We start from the raw sequence: 16,228 nt of genomic DNA on the forward strand, positions 1-16,228 counted from the left end.
ATAAACTTTTTATATACCTTGTACTTGAATTACTAAAACACTATCTAATTTTTCTTATGTTTTATGAGTTTTTTTAATTTTTATATTATGTTTAAGTATTTAATCTTATAATGTTTCTTACTTGAGATCAGATCTTAAGTGCATTTTCTTTTAACCAAACTGGTTATTCAGTTGACCTAATATCATTTTTCTTGTAATCTATATTTCCCCCAGTGATTAGAAATGCCATATTTTTCAAGTGTCAGTAAGAATGTAGGGCCAGTTTCTAGATTCTTTATTCTTTGATTCTTCTAGATTCTTTAGTTCATTGATCTGAGTGATCTTTCCCCATATCTACTCTATTTTAATTACTGTAGTTCTATGATTCTATTCATTCTTCTTCCTTCAGAATTTTCCTGGTGATTTTCATACTGGTTAATTTTCTAACCTATGTTTTTGAATTATTTCATCAAGTTGGGAAAATTCTTGAGATTTTGATTGCCAAAACAATGAATATCTTGATCCAGCTGGAAAAACTGATGTCTCTAAACATTAACTTTTACACCTAAAAACAAGGTATGAACCTCCATTTATCTAAGTCTTTGTTCATGTATCTCAGTAAAATATAGCTTTCCTCATATAGGTCTTGCACATTCTTATTTATTCTGCTTTTATATTTTATCTTTTCAAAGGATAAAAAAAAGCTGTTATTTTTGTATATTAATTTTGCTAGTGGTCACCAGGCTGTTTGCTTCTTATGACCTATTTTTTCCACTGCACTGTGGTATGTCAGAGGACAAAGTCCACCGTGTACTAAATGATTTAGGTTCCTTGAATTCTATTCTGGCTTTCAGTTGAAATCATAAGGAAAGGATATCTTTTAATATTTTGTCAACCTAGAGAGAATATCATTTATAATTTGCAGATAAGTAACTTAATGTGCTGCAAGAATTTGATTGAATTCTTCTTACGCTTCTTCCACTTACTGGGCTTCATTTGATCATTTACACAGAACTTAATTTTTTTTTTTTTCCCCTGGGTACCAGCTGGGCTTTATTGGAAGCATTGCGGTCTGGGTGTGGAAGAGAAAAGCTGCGCTCCTGCCACACTCACCCCTGCTCACATTCACACTTCCATTGACAGTCCAGGTCCTGAACCTGCTGGGTCAGGTCTGGCGCAGAGCTACACAGAACTTAAATTTAAGGAATTGGCAAAGTATAAGGTTTTATTACATATTCAAATATTTAGCTGCCCGAAGACAGTGAGAGCTAAACCCTCAGATCACTAAAGAATTTTTATTCTTTTTTTTTTTTTTCTTTCAGGTACTATATCCACCACCGATTGCAAGAATGTGTAATACAGATTATTCTTCTACTGTAATGTGAACCTACCACACTGGTAAAAATTTAGAAGAAATAAAAAACAAAAACAAAAATAAAACCCTCTCTAAAAGCTTTGTCTTTATTGACTGGATGCATATTTTCTCTGCACTTTTTCACCTGTAGGTCTCCATTAATAGAATTTGGTATTTTAAGCAATTTATATGTACCCTCACATCAAGGCTTTACACATCTGTCATCTAATGAAATACCTTGCTAACAGCCAACTTTCAGAATAGAAAAACATGACAAAAATTTTCTGTCTGGGTACTTTTTTGTCTAGCTACCTTTAACTGTCAGAGGTCAAAAGTCTCTTATAATTGACATGTGTCAGGAAGTGAGGCCTCAATTACAGCACACAGCTTCAGTCCAAATTCCTTGAAACTAATATTAATGATTGTTACAAGATTTGAACTTAGTATTTTGATTATCATTTCATCTTATTTTCTTGCTTCAAGAATCCATGTGAATTCTTTCGATAGTATAAGACAAACACATGAATTTTTTTAATATCATGTGACCAATTAATAAGACATTCTATTTTAGTGAATTTCCAGATGTTGAACTATAATTTCACTGTGGAGATAAATTAAATGTGTTGTGGTATATTATTTCTTAATGCACTACTAATTTCTTTTTGTGAAGTAATTTATTTATATAAAGTATAATTGACATATATTACTGTCAGGTGCACAACATAATAGTTTGATGTTTGTACATATTCCAAAATGATCACCACAGAAAGTCCAGTTAACATCCATCACCATACTTAGTTACTCATTTTTGTGTGTGTGATGAGACTGTTCAAGATCAATTCTCCTAGCTACTTTAAAATATGCAGTACAGTATTACTAACTATAGTCACCATGCTCTACATTATATCCCTATGACTTACTCATTTTATAACTTAAATTTGTAACTTTTGATCCTTTGAACCCCTTTTCCCCACCCACCTCAGGCAACCACCACTCTTTGTTCTGTTTCCATAAGCTCAGGTTTTGTTTTTTGGTTTTTGTTTTTATTTTTTGTTTGTTTAGGTTCCACATATAAGTGAGATCATATGCATGTATCTTTTTCTGAGACAGACACTTTAAAACAAATTTTGTTTCTTAGGGAAGGCTTTTTTTTTTTCAAGAATAATTTTTAGTGTTGGATTTTACTCCTTTTATGAAAACAAACTATTATTTTCCATTTTCTTCATTCTGTTTTCTTATTCTTTAATGTAGGGAGGCCTTTTATGGCCTGGAATTTGTCTAAGTAGCACATGGGAGGATACATTTTGATATCTTTATTGTACACTTAACGTATTTTTTCAGAATTTATTTTTTAACATTTTAAACTAGAAAGACAGCATAAATTTAGTAATCCTGCATTCTAAAAAGAATTGGAAGGATGCTAAGACATGGGCAAGCCCAGTGAAATAATTTAATCTGTGCATAATTTCCTCTCTACAATTTATGAGCCTGCTATTCCAGGGACCAGATTTCTGTGTCTCACTTTCCATTTGCCTCAGTTTTAAATTTACAGATATGGTGTATCTTGTTGCCTCTTCTGTGTTACTGCCCAATCATTGGGAAGAATCATAGTAGATCAGGGAGAAACCACCACCTACTGGCTTCCTCCTTGAGTAACTTAACGTTCTCATATGTCTCCCACTGCAGGTAATTCAGAACACTGCTGATGAGAGCAAGTGAATGGATGTTAGAAAGATGTTCCCTGCATATTTTATGCTGTGCCATTGCCTTTATCCTTTTCTTCTCGAAATTATGAGTGCCAGAATCTCCTAAATTTATTTTCTGTAATGTTATACTACAATTTCAGGAAGAAGAAGCAATGAGTCCTTGATGTGTTTCCAGATAAATTAACTCAATTTGATGTATATTGATTAGTCATGGTTCCTAAGACTATACAGGATTTTCACCATTTTTTATGTTTCTTTGGGCATTTTGTTATTAATTACTAGGTAACTGAGAATGTTGGGTTGGCAAAGGTGCTAGATAAACCAATTCTCAAGACAATTACTTGTCTAGAAGTTATCACCAATAGCTTCTCATTCACAAACTTAAATCCTCATCAAATTGTGTTTGTCTAGAATCATTAATGGAGCTTTTACTCACCTGATCTCAGGGGTATGGAGATTTTACCTAAAAATAAATATAGATATTCCCTAATGCTTCTCTCTTTTTCTCTACATTTTCTATATACAATTTCATCAAGTTTTGTGGCTTTAATGATCTTTACTTTGTGGATCACTCCCAGATCTTACTACCTACATTTGCATTTTCTATAAACTCCAGTTTAACCATGCAGATGAATACCTGCTCCTGCCTTGGATATTATGATGATGACTTCAAGTCAAAGCAACATGTCCAAATCTGAGTGCATCATTTTCTACCTCCCAAATCTGTTTTTCTGCCTTTTCATTCATCTGCTCATTTATATATTCATTCATCATTGTACTTATTGAATATTTTCTTTGTGTCAGGTTCTATTGCTGAGTGTATATTGATGAAGACGGTAGATAAGGTCTCTTCTCTGAGGAGATTTACACAGAATTAAGGGACATGCATGCACACAAGTTAGCAGAAAAGTATGAGATGGCATGATAAGTGCCAAGTTATGATGAGCTTGTGATAAGATGAAAAAAACAAAGAGGTCACCTAATCTTGACTTGGTATCAGAAAAAGCTTTTTTAAAGGAAATAACATCTAAGCTGAATGCTAGAGCTTGAGCAGCAATTTAGCCCTGTAAAGGGGAGAAGAAGAGAGTATTATAGTAGAAAGAACAGTAAGTATGAAAATAAGAAAGGTCATGACACACATCAAGCCTAGGAATAGAAAATAATTTATTATAGCTAGAGTACAGGTGGTATAGAGTAGTAAGTTTTGAGACAGGAAAGGTAATCAACATCCAAATTCTTCAGGGCCCTTTAAGCTGTGTTATTTCTTGAGAAACAAAGAAAGTATTGAAGTTTATAAGGAAGGGAGTTACATGATCAGATTTGAGTTTTAGAAAGAACATTTTGACTGCAGTGTGGTGGTGCATTGAAAGGCCAAAAGCAGGGGAAAGATCAATTAGAATCAAATGAAAGGTGATGAAATTTTTGATTGAAGTAGTGACATTAGAGTTGAAGAAAACTGAGAAGTTTAAAATATATTTTGAAAAACTTGGTGATTTATTTGTTTGGGACCCTAGAGGAAAAAAAAAAAAAAAAAGACAAAGATTTCTGGTTTGAGTAATAGGTTGGATAAAGATATCTTTATGGGTAATTTTTTTTTCGTCATGACACTAATCAATTCTGACACTAATAGGGTGTCCTACAGTTAAATGCTGACACTAACTACCCTGCAGGTAGCATCAGCCTCCACAGTTTTAAAGGCTCTCATTATACAAGACTTCTGTCATTTCAGATGCCAGTTGTAAGTTTGGAGTCACAAGGTTATCTCCAGTTCTGTTCCACTAAGCTAAAAAGTCCCGCTAAGCTGGTAAGTGTTCCTACAATCTCCACACCCACCGTTGTTCACTTCTGATAATTAGAATAACTCACAAGGCTCAGAAAAATACCTTACTTCTATTACTGTTTTATTATAATGGATACAACTCAGAACAACAAATGGAAGAGATGCATAATACAAGGTATAGAGGAGGGGACATAGCGCTTCCATGCCCTCTTTGAATGGACCTTCCTCCCAGCACCTTGGTGTGTTCATCAACTCAGTAGTTCCTAAACAGGGGATTAGAGGTTTTAATGGGGGTCTCATCCAAGTTATCTCATAGAATAAATGATGTTCTTATAACGCTTATCACTGAGACAATTTCTAAGGTTCTAGGAGATGTATGCTGGGGACTGGGAACAAATACCAAATATTTATTTTTTTATTTTACTGCAAACTTCCATGGAGAAATGAAGCAGAAAGAGAGGAGCAGGTTAAGGAGGAAGACTTGTTCAATCTTGAACATCTTACATTTGAGTTTCCCAAAGTATTTGTAAGCATAAATAGTCAAAAAGAAGTTAATGGGTCTGGAGTTTAGAAGAAAAATCTGAACTAGAAAGTTGACTTTGGGATTCTTAGGATACTGATGATTATGAAAGCCAGGAAACTGAATAGAGGTTGCCAACAGTGAGTACATCGCATGAGAAGAGAGAAGACCCAGGCAGAAGAAAGTCTACTTAAGGGCACAACCAAGAGAAAGAAGCATACAAAGGAGATTGTGGGGTCATAAAAAAAAAGTACTAGGAGGGGCTCCTGGGTGACTCAGTGGGTTGGGGCCTCTGCCTTCGGCTCAGGTCATGATCCCAGGGTCTTAGGATCAACCCCGCGTCGGGCTCTCTGCTCCACGGGGAGCCTGCTTCCTCCCACCTCTCTGCTAGTTGTGATTTCTCTCTGTCAAATAAATAAAATATTTTTTAAAAAAAGTAATAGGAATAATCACAGGACTAAGCTAACATATTTTGAGCACATGTGTGCATGAGCGTTAAGGGCAGTGCCCTTTGCACAAATTGTCTTTTGTAAAGCTGCAGAGTGTGGAGTTAAGAAGGAATTAAGAAGGAAGAAGAAAGTGTTCAAGACAGATGGAGGTGACTATAGAGCTGAAGGTAGCCAAGAAATCAAATATGATAGTGACTATTTTTTTTTATTATATTTAGTGCAAGGAGATCACTGGAGGTGCAAGATCACTGGAGACCTTGAAAAAGCAATTCCTAAGGAGTGTTTGGAGCAGTAACCATCTCACAGAAGGTTCAGGAAGTAATGAAAGGTGAGGAAATGTTTCCGGTGAATATTGCTAACAGTTCCACTATTCTATGTATCCAGAATAGAAAATGTGGAGTCATCTTGGATTCTTTTCTCTCATGTGTCTTCTGTTGTTAATTCTAAACCTAATGACTTTGCTTCTTTCTTGCTTCTCCTTGTCATTGCTTTCAATAGGACCATTCTCGTTCAGTTCTTGGCTTATATTCTCATACCCCTGCTTTAGTTCCTGTTTATGGAAAATCATACAATATGTATTACTTCAGGCCCAATCCAAATATTGCTTGTTTGATTACATTTCCCTAATGATCTCATACTCAACCAATCTACTTATCTCCGAACTCTTCTAATACTTCATTGAAACTCTTTTTATAATGCTAATAACTTTCTGCATTAAGTGTGACCACCCACATGCATGTCTTAACACCTTTCTATACTGCTAATTTCATTAAGGAAGAAATTGTATTTATTTTTACATTATACATAGTTCCCAAAATAGAACACCTAAGAACTTATTTTTGTTCTGCATAATTTTGAGTTATTAGAACTTCATGAAGTTTTACCTAGGCCTTTTGAATATTTTCCCTGCCAAAAAATGATGATAATATTATCTGTTCTCCCTACTTCACATTATAGAATAGTTTTCTGAATTTTAAAGGTATTTGAAACTGTAGCTTTATAAGTCACTATAATATAAAACAATTTAATATTTTCTTTGTTATTACCATTGCAGGAGTATTTAGTGTTATTAGTAGTAATACTAATATAGCCATTTTATACTAAGCATATTTAGATATGCCACAAATCAGCCAATTACTAGTTTAAAGGTTAATTTCTTCAATTCAGAGCTTATAACACCTGAGGTGAAGTGTCTGCCAATTTATTTGATGAATAATTCAAGGAGCATTGATTTTACTTAGAGACTGTTTCTTTCCCTAGGTGTTTATATTAGGAGATGTAGCAAGTGATTTATATCAAGGGTCTTGGGGCCAATTGGTCAATTTATTACTTTTTTACTTTTTTCAGTGCAAAAATTAATGTATGCTTTTTGTATATAACCAAACTACTCTTGAGCCTGGTGGTGGGTATTATGGAGGGCACATTATGGAGGGCATGGAGCACTGGGTGTGGTGCATAAACAAAGAATTCTGGAATACTGAAAAGAAATTAAAAAAAAATTTTAATGTACATATAGAAACTGAAAACCCAATTCCCAGAAATAACCAGTTAAAAGTGTTTGGTATATTTATTTCTAGAAATTTGTTCTATATGAACACATATTTATTTTTTGTTTTTGTCAATGTTGTCCTCCTGTCTCTCTGTCTCTCCCTTTCCTCACCTCTGTGGTTGCATATATATATATATATATATATATATATATATATATATATGCATATAAATATATACATATATATACACATAAAATAATTTATATATATACATACATACACACACACATATATATAATACACTTCTAAATATTGTGGTAAGTGGAATGATGAGCACCAGAAGATGTCCACACCCTATTCCCAAAACTTATGACTATGTTACTTTATGTGACAAAAGTATATATGTGATTAAGGTTAAGGATCTTGAGGTGGGGAGATTATCCTGATTCTTAACTTGGGCCCACTACAATCTCATGAATCCTTAAAAGTGGAAGAGGAAAGCAGAAGAGTGAGTAAGATGAATGTGACATGAGAAGGACTTGACCTGTCTTTGCTAGCTTTGAAAATGAAGGAAAGGGGTCGAGCCAAAAACTGCAATGGATTGAGAAACTGGAACCTGTCTTCAGTTTACAGCCAGCAGAAAATTGCCGACCTCAACTCATTTAACGGTGAGACACTGAATTCTGCCAACGACTGAATAAGCAAAGAAATGAAATCACCCCTAGAACCTTCAGTAAGGAAGGCAGCCTTGCTGACACCTTCACTTTACCCTAAGGAGACCCAAGTCTGGCTTCTCACCTAAAGAACTGTGAAATAATAAAGCTGTGTTGTTTAAACCACTAATTTGTGGTAATTTGATAGGATAGTGATAGAAAACTATACAGACATAAATGTATTTCTATAGCCACTACATAGCTTGGCAACATCATTTTTCTTAAAAAATATACATGAATATCTTTTGTGTCATTTACTTACATGTATAGCTTGCCCAATATAGGTGTAATTCGTAGGAGAGACTGCTACAAATAGCTCACACAAAGAATAATCTTTACCAGGTATACCCAAATTGTCTTTTGGAAAGCTTCTCTCAACTAATATTTTCACCAACAATATTTAAGAGTGTCCATATTCTATGTCCTTGCCTGAACTGGATATTATCAGTCATTTTAATGCCATGTCCTTTGTCCTTTGCAGAAATGAAAATTGCTTTTGTGACCATTGAGTGCTATTATTTTTTCTTTGTCTGAATCTCACATGGATTCTAGTGTGACATATAAGAAGCCCACACATGATTTTATAAGACTAGCCTCTTCATTCTAATATGTTTTCTTAGTGTCTATGAGGAATTAGCAGGATAAAATTCATTATTAATTCAGAAAATATTTAGACAACTTTGAATAAAATGTCCATACCTGCTGACTCCCAAAGCCTTGTGTTTGGACTTAACTGAAAGGTACCTAACTGTCTACATTCAATCAGATACTTTATGTACCTCAGTTCATGATGTTATCAGCACTTACCAGATTCCAATGTCACTCTCCAGTCTCTTCCTACCACCACAACTCTTTTCACCCCAAGTTCTGAGAGTATTAGTTCCTAAATAACTTAAATATAAACATAGGAGGTGTCTTGGGATATTTTCTGAATGCACAACAGCTTATATGCAGTGAGATTAAGGTAAGTCTTTAATCAGTGGGGAATTCATAAAAAAATAGAATAGCTCAGACAAAGAGTAGACATGCTTTATCAGAGAAGAGTTTCATAAGAAACCTATTTCAAATTATACTTGCTTTGGGAGGTTGGGAAGATGGCAGAGTAGAAGGACTCTAAGTTCACCTCGTCCCATGGATACAACTAGATAACTCTCACATCAGTGTAAATAATCAGAAAATGACCCAACAACGGGTAGAACAAACTATACAACTAAAAGAAGGGAAGAAGCCATATCAGAGAAAGTAGGAAAGTTGAAGACACTGTTTGGGAGTAAAAAGAACCATAGCTGTCTGTGAAGGGTAGGGAGCTACCCCACAAGATTTGGAGAAGGGCGGGAAAACAGACTATCATACTCAGGAGTCCACACAGGGAAAACAAATCCCTATAATATTTGGCTTTGAAAGCGAGGGGACCTAATCTTGTGAGTTCTTACAACCAGTGCGACTTAAAGTCTAGAATTTTAAAAATCAGAGGGTCTGGCTCTGAGAAAGCCCTGAGGGTATTAGAATGATAAGCATTAGGTGTTATACTCAACTAATGAATCATTGAACATTATATCAAAAACTAATGATGTACTATACCTTGGCTAATTGAATTTAAATTAAAAAAATGAAAGTTAATTAATTAATTTAAAAAAAAAGTGAAGTCCTCAACTTTAAAGAGACAGCATGACAAATAGCCTGCAGGGATATAGCCTGGAAACAGCACTTGGAAAAATGCCAGGGCCAGAGGGGAGGGAAGTACCCATCCTAGAGCTTTGCCTAGAGAGGCAGGGATCATGGGAAGACCTTGCAGGAACAAAGAAGCTGGCAGGTGTCTTTCCTACCCCAACCACCCATCATGAATACATAGCCACCTGCGAGAACCAGTGTAGATTCCACACTTTTTACCTAACTTGCTTATTCCAACTCTCACCCAAATCTTGCTTCAGGGGGTCCATCCTTCCAAGCCATGCTTGCCTCAATTCTGGCGATATGGGCCTCATTCCCTAGAAGACTGGTGCACCCTCACCAATACCTCATCTCCCAACCTGTGTCTTTCATGGGACCTCAGTTCCAGTAACAGTAGCAGCAGCAGGGCAGGTCTCATTTTGTAAGCTGGCCAGTGCACACCTTCTTAAAATGCACCCCACCCAGCCAGAGACCAAGCACTGCGCACAACAGGCAGAGACAGCCTCTGCAGACAATCGGACTGAAGGGAAAAGTGGCCAGAACTCAATAGTAGGGCACATGTAACATATGGAGGAGACACTTCTGGAAGCACAGGCTCTGGTGAACAGGGGACACTGTGCTTCAGGGCACTAGGGGACCTCTTCTTCATAAGGTTATTATTTTTAAGAGCAGGAGATGTAATTGAGTTTCCTAACATGCATAAACAGATACATAGAGTTAGACAAAATGAGGAGAAAGAGGAATGTCTTGCAAATGAAAGAACAGGACCAACCACAGTAAGAGACCTACAGGAAACAGAGATAAGTAATATGCCAGATAGAGAATTTAAAGTAATGATCATGAGGATACTCACTGGGCTTGAGAAAAGAGTGGAAGACATCAGTGAGACCCTTAACAATGAGTAAAAAAAAGAGCCAATTAGAGATGAGACACAATAAATTAATTTAGAAATACACTTGATAGAATAAATAGGCAAGAAGAAGCAGAGGAACGGATTAGTGACCTGGAAGACAGAGTAATGGGAAGTAATCAAGCTGAGCATAAGGAGAAGAAAGAATTATGCAGAATGAGAATGGACTTACAGAACTCAGTGTCTCCACCAAGCATAATGACATTTACATTATAGGGATCCCAGAAGATGAAAAGAGAAAAAAGGGGACAGATAATTTATTTAAAGAAAAATAGCTGAAAAATTCCCTAATCTGGAAAAGGAAACAGACATCAAGATTCAGGAGGCAGAGAAATCCACCAACACAATCAACCCAAGGAGATCCACACCAAAACACATAGTAATTAAAATGGCAAAAAGTAGTGATAAAGGAAAAAATTTAAAAACCTATAAAGCAACAAGAGAAAAGAAGATAGTTATATATAAGAAAATCTCATAAAGCTATCAGAGAGTTTTGGCAGTAACTTTGCAGGCAAGAAGAGAATGGTATGATATGATCGAAGTGCTGAAAGGAAAAAAACTGCATCCAAGAATACTCTATACATCAAGACTATCATTTAAAATAAAAAGAGAAATAAAGAGTTTCTCAAACAAAAACAAAAGGAGTTCATGACCATTAATGCAGCCCTACAAGAAATGTTAAAGTGGACTCTTTAAGTGGAAAGGAAAGATCATAAGTGAGAGTATAAAAAGTTGGAAGCACAAAACCAGTAAAAATAAGTGTATCTGTAAAAATCAGTCAAGGGATTTAGAAAATTAAAAAAATATGTAAAATATGACACCATGTACCTAAAATGTGGGAGGTGGAGGAGTTAAGAATGAATTCAAATTTAAGTGACCATCAACTTCATATAGACTGCTATATTTAGAAGATGTTATATACAAACCTAATTGTAACCTCAAAACAAAAACAAGTAACACATATGCAAAGAATAAAGAGAAAGGTATTTAGGCCTACCACTAAAGAAAGCCAACAAACCATGAAAGAGAGAAAGAGAAGAAAGAATCAGAGGAAAACTAAAAACAACCTTAAAATAAGTAAAAAATGGCAATAAATACGTATTTATCAATAATTACTATGAATATAAATGGATTAAATGCTCCAATCAAAAATCATAGGGTGACAGAGTGAATAAAAAAACAAGACTCAACTATATGTTGCCTACAAGAGACTCATTTCAGACCTAAAAACATGTGCAGATTGAAAATGAGAGACTAGAGAGACATTTATCATGCAAATGAATTGCAAAAGAAAGCTAGAGTGGCAAAACTTATATCAGACAAAATAGACTTTAAAACAAAGTTTGTAACAAGAAACAAAGAAGTACACTAATCATTCAGGGGACAATGCAACAAGAGGTTATAACAATTGGTTATAACATTTATGCACCCAACATGGAAGCACCAAATACATAAAATGGTTAATAACAAATATAAATGAGGTAATCTATAGTAATACAATAATAGTAGGGAACTTTAACACCCAAACTATATCAATGGAAAAATCATCCAAACAGAAGATCAACAAAGAATCAGTGACTTTGAATGACATACTGGATCAGGTACACTTAACAGGTATAAATTCAGAGCATTCCATCCTTAAACAGTAGAATACACATTCTTTTTAACTGCACATGGTGCATTCTCCAGAATAGACAACTATTAGTCCACAAAACAAGTCTCAACAAATTAAAAAAGATATAACTTATACCATACATCTTTTTTGACCACAGTGGCATGAAACTAGAAATCATCCACCCAGAAAAAAATCTGGAAAGAGCATAAATATAAGGAGGTTAACTAACATGCTACCAAACAATGAATGGGTCAAACAAGAAATCAAAGAAGAAATAAAATAAAATACATGGAAACAAATGAAAATGAAAACACAACAATCCAAAATCTTTGAAATTACAAAAGCATTTGTAAGAGGAGAGTTTATAGCAATGTAGGCCTACCTCAGAAAGCAAGAAAAATCTCAAATAAACAACCTAACCTTACACCTATAGGAGCTGAAAAAAGAACAAACAAACCAATATGCAGCAAAAGGGAGGAAATAATAAAGATTAAAGCAGAAATAAATGATATAGAAACAAACAAACAAAAAGAACAGATCAGTGAAACCAGGAGCTTGTTCTTTGAAAAGATCAACAAAATTGATAAACATCTAGCCAGACACATGAAAGAGAGAGACAGGATTCAAACAAAGTCACAAATGAAAGAGGAGAAATGACAACTCCACCACAGAAATACAAACAATTATAAGAGAATATTGTAAAAAACTATATGCCAACAAATTGGACAACCTAGAAGAAATGCATAAATTCCTAGCATATAACCTACCAAAACTGAAGCAGGAAGAAATAGAAAATTTGAAAAGAATGATTAACAGCAATGAAATTGAATCAATAATCAAAAAACTCCCAACAAACAAAAGTCCAAGGCCAGAGGGCTTCACAGGTGAATTCTACCAAACATATTTAAAGAGTTACTACCTATTCTTCTCATACTATTCCAAAAAAATAGAAGGAAAACTTCCAAATTCATTCTTTGAGGTCAGTATTACCCTGATACCAAAGCCAGTTAAAGACACCACCAAAAATAAATAAATAAATAAATAAATAAATAAATAAATAAATAAATAAATAAATAAAAAATTAAAAAAAGAGAGAGAGAGATAGAGAAATACATGCCAATATGTTTGGTGAACATAGATGTGAAAATTCTCAATAGAAGACTAGCAGAAAAATCCAACAATACATTAAAAAAAATCATTCATTACAATCAAGCAGGATTTATTCCTGTGATGCAAAGGTGATTTAATCTTCATAAATCAATCAATATAATGTGTCACATCAATAGGAAAAAGGATGAAAACCATATGATTATTTCAATAGATGCAGAAAAAGCATTTGACAAAGTACATCATCCATTCATGATAAAAACCCTCAACAAAGTAGGTTTACAGGGAACATATCTCAAATAATAAAAGCCATATATGAAAAACCCATAGCTAGCATTATCCTCAGTGGATATCCTCTGATTTTCCCAACTTGCAGCTTTTCCCCTAAGGTGGAAACAAGGCAAGGACGCTCACTCTTACAACTTTTATTTAACATAGTACTAGAAGTCCAAGCCACAGCACTTAGACAAAAAGAAAGAAAAAGGCATTCAAATTAATAAGGTAGTAGTAAAACTTTAACTATCTGCACATGACATTTTACTATGTATAGAAAGCCCTAAACACCAAAAGACTACTGCAACTGATAAATGAATTCAGTAATGTTTCAGGATATAAAAATAATGTGCAGAAATCTATCACATTCTGTATATTAATAATGGATCAGCAGGAAGAAATTAAGAAAACAATCCCATTTAACTGATGGAAGCAGCCCAAGTGTTCACTGATAGAGGAATGGATAAAGAAAGTATGATGTGTGTGTGTGTGTGTGTGTGTGTGTGTATACACAATGGAATATTATTCAGTCATAAAAAATGAAATCTTGCCACCTGCAACAACATGTGTGGAGCTAAAGAGTGTAATGCTAAGTGAAATAAGTTAGAGAAAGACATATACCACATAATTTCACTAATATGTGGGATTTAAGAAACAAATGAGCAAAAGAGAATAAAAGAAAAGAAGAGAAACCAGGAAACAGACTTAATTACAGAATTGATGGTTACCAGAGTAGGGATGGGTAGGAGGATGGGTAAACTAAGTGAAGGTATAATTAAGAGTATTAAGAGTATAGATTAAAAGTATATTTTAAGATATATATATATATATAAATACATATATTTAAGGTATAGATTAAGAGTATATTTATCATGATGAGTGCGAGTAATGTATAGAATTGTTGACTTACTATATTGTACACCTGAAACTAATATAACACTATTAACTATAATAGATTTTAAAATAAAAACTTGATAATAAAATATTTAAAAAGCCAAAATTACACCTGCTTCAGCTGCTTACCAAGTTGCCCCAGATTCCTCCAAGATTCTCCTTATATTATTTTTTTTTTAAGATTTTGTTTATTTATTTGAGAGAGTGAGTGAGGGAGAAAGAGAAAGAGCAGGGGGAGGGGCAGAAGCAGACTCCTGGCTGAGCAGGGAGCCTAGCCACAGAGGGCTGGATCCTGGGACTCTGGGATCATGACCTGAGCCAAAGGCAGATGCTTAACCGATTGAGCCACCCAGGTGCCCCAAAATTAAGTGTGGAGTTCTCCTTAGATTTTTGTAGTGTTTTGAAGTGTTTCAACTTTATTTAACGTTTTATTTTTATTTTTTTTAAGATTTTTTATTTATTTATTTGACAGACAGAGATCACAAGTAGGCAGAGAGGCAGGCAGAGAGAGAGGAAGGGAAACAGGCTCCCCGCTGAGCAGAGAGCCCGATGCGGGGCTCTATCCCAGGACTCTGGGATCATGACCTGAGCCGAAGGCAGCGGCTTTAACCCACTGAGCCACCCAGGCGCCCCTATTTAACGTTTTAAATGACTATATAAACTCACTTTTGTATAATGCACAGTACTAAAAAAGTACAAAATGTTTACCATAAACATATGGTCATGAAATTCAGTACCCACAATGGTTGCATCATTAACTCAACTAAGCACTTTTGTTAATTTCACGTTTTCTTGAAAGCTTGTGGCACATTACAGCTGCTCTACATCTTGAACTGGTTCAGGTTGCTCAGCACATATCCAGCAACTATCCTCAAGAAGGTTGTAAAAATCTTCTTGTTTCTTTGAACAGTTTTCAGTGGCTCTTCTAAAACTGCCTGTGTCTAATGGGTTGTTTCTGTTATTAATTGTATTGTTGCCTTTGTTGTTTGGCTTCAAATTCACTTTGTTTTTGACACTTGAAAGTATTCTCTCTCTCTCTCTCTCTTTCTCTGCTCTGTTATATATTAAAACCAAATAGTTTGGAATTACATTTTGCTCAGCATTTTTATGTATTTGGGAAGGGGGCTATGAACATTGGTTGGTTTACCCTGTATTGTGTTCATCAGAAACTTGATATTTAAAGTAAGCTGATATGAGAAATTAGAGCTTCCTTTTCCTCTTGATACTGTCTTCTCAGGCTAAATTGACAGAAAAATAGAATATATTCTGCACTGGCAACTCAGTTCTTTATTCTGGCTACAAAGTCACAGAGAATTTTTGAAGAAGTCAAATACTTCTCTCTAAAAAAACTTGGAAAGAAATTTAGAAGCATATTTGTATATTTTTAGGGCTTTCTGTGGAAGAGGGATTGTAGTATTTTCTGTGGCTCCTAAGACCTAGGATCAATGTATGGAAGGCTTAAGCTTAGTTTTGGCTTAGTTTGAGGGAAACTTTGCAGCAAGTTATTCTGACTTTGTGGGCATCAGTTGCCTATTTTTGGTTGTTGCCAAGCAAACTATAGTAACCATGTGTTTGGAGTGTTGTAGAAGAGATTGTTCTACTAAGAGAAATGCTGTCCTGCTGAACATTAATATCCTGTCACACTCTAAAATTCTATGAGTTGCCATAACTCCAACAAAGCCCCAGTAGATGCAAGCCTGAATTAATCTAAGGGGAGCCAATGAACCCAAACAAGGTACCTCCAGTCAGAATTTTCAGAACTACAAA

The sequence above is a fragment of the Lutra lutra genome, chromosome 6, assembly GCF_902655055.1.
Source record: "Lutra lutra chromosome 6, mLutLut1.2, whole genome shotgun sequence".
NCBI classification, from domain to species: domain Eukaryota; kingdom Metazoa; phylum Chordata; class Mammalia; order Carnivora; family Mustelidae; genus Lutra; species Lutra lutra.